This window comes from Mesoplodon mirus (assembly GCF_964341445.2).
Source record: "Mesoplodon mirus genome assembly, chromosome: 5".
NCBI lineage: Eukaryota > Metazoa > Chordata > Mammalia > Artiodactyla > Ziphiidae > Mesoplodon > Mesoplodon mirus.
The window spans coordinates 66,025,114-66,031,649 of record NC_138980.1 but is presented as its reverse complement, the minus strand read 5'-3'; positions in this window follow the sequence as shown (position 1 = coordinate 66,031,649).

The window sequence follows — 6,536 nt, the reverse complement described above, 5'->3', positions numbered from 1 at the left end:
TCAACATTGCCGTTGTGAATATTAATACTGAAATTGAAAAGAAGGTCAATTATGTGGCTTTTTACTTTAAAAACATTACATAATGCTTACTATGTGCCAGGCATAGTTCTATCCATAAGATATAAATAGCCCTTTCCCCAACTATACCAGTATTTGCTGGTAAATGAACATGAAAATCTTAAAGCCCTTGACCCTCTGACTCCTCCAGGCCAACATAAGCAGACTTTTACTACTTGCCAGAGGAAAGCAGTATCCCCTTTCCTGGAAATCATACAACAAACTTATGAGGCAGGTGCTTTACAAAGTGACACTTGTTCTTCTCCACATCTGTCCCTCTAATCTGCATTCGTTTTAGGCTATAACCTAGGGAAAAGTATACTCTCCATTCGGGGGGAGATAACTTTCACAGAAAGAGTTGCAAGGCCTGACCAATACATACCAGCAGGATACGGGGAAAATGTGAGAGTGGATTTTGAGGGTATTGGACCAGGGTACAGAATATAAGCCTAGATTTGGTAGAATTAAATAACATGGAGAACTTGCCCATGACTTGGGATTTAAGCTTCTGGCAAGGATACCTGGACCAGATCCTAATACTTTGGCCAGAAAGGTCAAAGGCTTTTTGAAGATTAGACACAATTAATGGCTAATAAATGTAGTAGAGATATGAACTATCCTTGGACCTAGTATGGAGGAGAATATCAGAAGGCTCGGAGAGGTGGGAATGTTAGAATGGGTTTACTGTATAACCCCTGAGAACCCAACAATTATGTTCCCTAAGATGGTCCAGAAGTGAGGCTTCTAGTGAGGAAAATACTGACATTTTTGTAAAGCTCAGTGGGTAGCTATCCCCTATAGACCAGGGTTTGTGGTATTGATGCTGGCAAGGAACTGAGCTCTCTGGCACAAATGAGGATAATGAGATTTCAGAATAACAGAGACAAAATGGCTTCACATAATTAGTGGCAAAGTAGATTTAACTACTGCAGCAGCAGTGAGACCATCATGGCAACCAAGGTGTTTTTACACATAGGGATTGTGGCTATGCCTAATAAACCATGGTGTTCCTGGGAGTGAGAAAGATAGACAGCCAAATAAAATGTTGCTTGACTTGTTTAATAAAGATATTTGAGAGCTGGTATACAGCTACTGCAATGGACAATTGCAGTCCCTCACCCTGTTTTTAGATGTGTCAGATCACATACCAGAGCCTGTTAGAAGGGGAAGATGACCCTCTTTAAGGAAGGGCAATGCCACTGCAGCTAAAGACTCTAAGTGTTCCTTCTATCCTTTCCTAAAGAGATCTGCAGCTGTTTGCCTGGGTAACTGCACTTGGGAAAGTGGATTATCCAGACTTCTCAAGGAAGGTGAAATATAGTTCCTGAGCAGACTCTGATAAGAGGTGACCTAAAACACCATAATGGTCCTTCAGTTATAATACAGGCTTATAGAGATGAAGAGATGAATGGAATTTAGGCCCAAATCCATCTCAAAGTGGGTCCAAAGTATCCACAGACCTACCATGTGATTATTTCCTAGGTCCCTCAGTGTATAATTGGGATAGATATACTCATCAGCTGGAAGAAGCCTGTGCAGAAAAGAATTAATGTAGCAGGCTTAATACTCTACCCTTACAAGGCCCTGCTTGCAAGGTTGGCCCTTGGCTGTTATCTGGGAACTTGGATTTGGGGAGCATTTCCACTGTCCCTTACCACTGGCTTTCTTGGCATTCTGAACTCACAGATCCTAATCGCCTAGATCTGACACTAAGGGAAAATCTGATACTGTCTTCTAAGCACCATTTCAGTTATAGCATGAGCTGTGCTAAACTGAAAGCAGCCACAGGCTCAATAAAGGGAACACAGATTCTGTGCCTGTTGCAGATTTAGGAAACCCCCTTGTGGGGCCCTGAACAGAGAACACATGGATGCTGGCTGGACCATCTGGACCACTTACAGATGCCCACAAGAAAGGCTTATTTTCTGATGGGGCCATCTGTAATTGAGGTGCTGACTGGCTCTATATTTTTCTTTCTTTTTTTTTTTTTTGCGGTACGCGGGCCTCTCACTGTTGTGGCCTCTCCCACTGCGGAGCACAGGCTCTGGACGCGCAGGCTCATGGGCCCAGCCGCTCTGCGGCATGTGGGATCTTCCCAGACCGGGGCACGAACCTGTGTCCCCTGCATCGGCAGGCGGACTCTCAACCACTGCGCCACCAGGGAAGCCCTGGCTCTATATTTCTGGTAGAGATATACAGAGACTGGTTGCATTTCTAACTTGTGAGTACTGTGGAAAGCTGCAAGTTGGGGGAAGGCACATCACAGCAACTACGACCCCCTCCACCCATTCCTGACAGATCAGGCTCTGGACCCCCAATGGGGTATGTTCCACTGCTATTGACTTGTGTTCAGATTTCTAGATTGGTTGCAATTTGCATCAATGAACTGATAGTGTGACTCTATTTCCCTCACCTTTTACCTAGTACATACATCTTAAGGCAATCTGACAGTTAAATGCAACTATCCCCAGAAAGAGATTGATCTGTGTAAATCCATTTTGAAAACCTTTGAAAATTCAGGATATCATTATGATAAATTCCTTAACATGATATGAATTTATGGTAAAAAATTATATAAAAAATTGTTTCTGTGAAAATGCTTTTGTCTTGCATACGACCCTTTGAGACAAAAGATCTGGGTAAGAGTAGAGGATGACTAAAAAAATATAAAGTTATAATTGCTGAATGGGACACATTGATTTTTTAACAATGAAGAAAACAGCCTGGGGAGGCACAGAGAGTGGGGAGGACATTAACGATGTTTGTTTTTCAGAACTCTTCCTGGAAGCTTCCCTCTCTTCTTGAAGGAAAACTCCCCATGCTGCTTTTCCAAGCTGCTATGAGCATTCTGGATTCAAATGGACTGCTGAGCCCACAATCACACCTGACAGTGCTGACTATGAGGCAGCAGAGAATGGCTCCAGCTCTTGCACTTTCCATGCAGAACACTTCCAGATGCTGTCCACACCTGAGAGGTGGATAAAGTGATGTCATGCACAAGCAAAACTGTTTGGAACCGACTGCCTCGGGAAGCCCCTTTGAAACCAAAAACTGAACTGAATTATTTGGACTGAACTGAGAATCCTGGAGTAGGAGGCCCCATGGTTAGAGGCCATCTTGAAGTCTCTGTTAACCAGTACTGCGTAACTAATGTATGTCCTGCTTGGGGTGCCCTAACAATGTAAACTCTCTGTTTCCAGAGGTACTACATGTGCCCTCTGGGACTGTATTTCTTCCATGTGTACCCTGCTATCATGACACTGCCTCAGCCCTACAAGGCATTTGTGTCAGCTTCAACTTCCTAGCCAGAGTTGTGCTGTGCCTGACTTGATGCCTTGGGTCAGGTGAAAAGGTTACAACAAAAACTTAAGCAGGAAGATACCTGGCTTTCTAAAGTAGGCCTTTAGGGTTAGTGGGATTTGTTTAACTGGCCAAATCTAGGACCCATGGAGGGCATAACTGAGGCCAATATTGTATGTTGGTCTCACCCTGCTACATGGGGTCCTACTGATGATAATCTTGTTGTAAAGACACCTTGGCCAAGGGCCAAGGGGATGGGCTGTGCAGGAAAGAGTTACCATAGCAGGCCTGAGACTCCTATCCTTAGAAAGGCCTGCTAGCAAAGTTGGCCCTTTTTTGGCATCTGGGACTTGGATTTGGAGACTGTCCCCAACATTTCATAACTGATAAAGGTCATTTACTGTGCCTAAACTGTATACACAAACAATGTAGTTTATGCTAGGCAGGGAATGCCCATGTGTCCAGCACCCAGTAAAACCCCTGGATTTCAGGTAAGCTTCGCTGGTAGACAACACTTCATACATGTTGTTTCAATCTGATGCTAGAAGAATGAAGCACATTCTGTGTGAATCCAAGGGAAGAGGACTCTTAGAAATTTCTATCTACTTTCCTCCAGATTTTGTCCAATGCACCTTTTCCCTTTGCTGATTTTTCTTTGTATCCTTTTACTGTATCATTTTACATACTCACAGTCATGAGTCTGACTATATGCTGAGTCTCATGAGTCTTTCTAGCAAATCACCAAACCTGGGGATGGTCTTAGAAACTTTCAATGTCAAATCCTTTCATTTGTTCCCTGACTGGTAGGGTAAGAAACATTATAGTGGAAAACCTGAAATTTCCCTTTCCCTAGCCAAGATAGTAAATAAGTAACACTGCATCCTAATTTCAGAGATTAGCACTACATTCTAAAAGTTAAAGTATGCAGAGGTGATAGTCTCCTCATATCCTCATTTAATTCACCTGTTCACCCCCTGCAAAAACTGGATGGATCATAGTGATGACAATGGACTGCAATTTGCTTAATCAACTGGCAGCTCCAATTACAGCTGCCATACCAGCGGTTATCTTTACTGGAGTAGATTAGTATAACCTTTAGCACTTGGTAGGTGGCTATTTTTCTGGTGAATGCGTTCATCTTAAACTCCACCAGTGAATAAAATCAAAAGCAGTTCATCTTCTCATAACAGGGCAGCAAAATATATTCACTGTCTTGCCCCAGAGCTATGTTAACTCTTTCCCTTACTTTTGTAACATACTCCACAAAGACCTCAACATTGAACATTCTACAGAACATAATGTTAGACTACCATATTGATGACATCATGCTAATTGGGCCTAATGAGCAGTAACTGAAAAGGACCCTAGATGGCCTAGCAGGACACATGCATGTCAAAGAGTAAAAGATTAGCCCCATGAAGATTCAGGGGCCTGCCCCATCAGTGATGATTCTAGGGGTCTGGGGCATGCCAGGAAATCCCCCCCCCAAGGTAAAATACAAGTTATCTCTTGCATCTCTTACCACTAAAAGAGAGGCACTGTCTTTGGGGACCTCTCTGGATTTTAGAGGCAGCATATACCATATTTGGAACTCAAAATGCTGCCAGGTTTGAGCAGGGCCTGGAGTAAGAAAAAGATACGTGGCAGGTTGAAACTATAATACTAGCCAATCTGATGTGATCTAGTCAATCTGATGTTGCTAAAAATGCCAGTAGTGGCTAAGGATGCTGTGTGGAGTTTCCAGCAAGCCACAGTAGGATGATTATAGTGCAAATCTTATAGTGCAGATCCATGCCTTCTATAGCAGATAATTTCTGTGTCCTTGTAAGTAGACGCTGTCAGGCTCCTGAGCCCTAGTAGAGACTGAGTGGCTGACTATGGGACATCAGTTGATCATCATGTCATAAGAGCTGCTTAACGTGGGCTTGGTATCATCGGAGCCACTAAACCATAAGGTTTTTTTCTTTTTGTTTTTTTTTAAGAACTGATTTTATTTGGGTAACTGACTAAAGGAGTCTCATTTGTAACCAAGATGGAATTCACAGTATGTTGTTACATTCACACTTAAAAAATATATCTCTATGTACAGGAATTTGCAAATTGATATAAACATACATTGCTTCCAAGTACATTTCTCCCCTTCTTCCTGGAGGAAAAAGAATAGAGCCATCCAGCAAGTCAACTCCTTCAAAATAACTTTAACACAAAGGACGTAAGTATCTCTAAATCAAAAAAGTGGTTCATCTGACCTGCAGATGTCACGGGAGAAAACATCATGGAATGACAGCAATGACAACAGCTTGACTTCAGATGGAACCGGACTATTTAAAATGGAGTTTCCAGGAAAAATAGGCACTGATTTCTAGAAGGAAATTCACTCCTTACTGAAGCTATTTATTGAGCCAATATGGCTGGTTAACATTCTCACTAGTGTAAAGTATCCCAGTGCAGGACTCGCGGACGACGCCGGTTGAAACCAAACGCACAGTCGGATCACAACTGGCGCTGCCTGGGTTCCACTGAGAGCCGCTGTCCCCACTCCCCAGATGTGGAGGACCACCCCAATTTCATCTCAGGGGCCCGGTCCATTTCTTCCCATACTGCAACTGTCTAGCATTATACAAGGTACCCTGCTGCTTACCCACTTAAACTACTTTTCAAGTTAATTAGAAAAAGCTTTAAAAAACAAAGGAAGAAAGAAAGGCGCTGTGAGTAGTACCAAAAATTCAAGGAAGAAATAATTCCAATCTTATACAAACACTACCATAGATTAGAAAAAAAGGGAGAACACGCCCTTAAAATATTTTGCATAACCCTGATATCAAGAAAGGAAAATTAAAAGCCAATATCACTCACTGACATAAAGTAAAAGAGAAAAAAATCATACAATAATTTTTAGAGTTTATAATGGGGGGAAAAACTCCTTAAATTAGAAATAAAACTTCCTTAATCTTTAAATGATATGAAAACATGTACAGCAAAACACATTAATTGTGAAATGTTCAAAGCTTTCCTCTGAGATCAGAAACAAGACACAAATGCCCACTATTACATTTATTTGATATTGTACTGGAAGTTTTGGCCAGCATGATAAGGCAAAGAAATACAAGTTATGTAGACTGCAGAGTAAAAAGCAAAGTTGTTATTATTTGTAGACGATATTAAGGAGTACAAAGAAA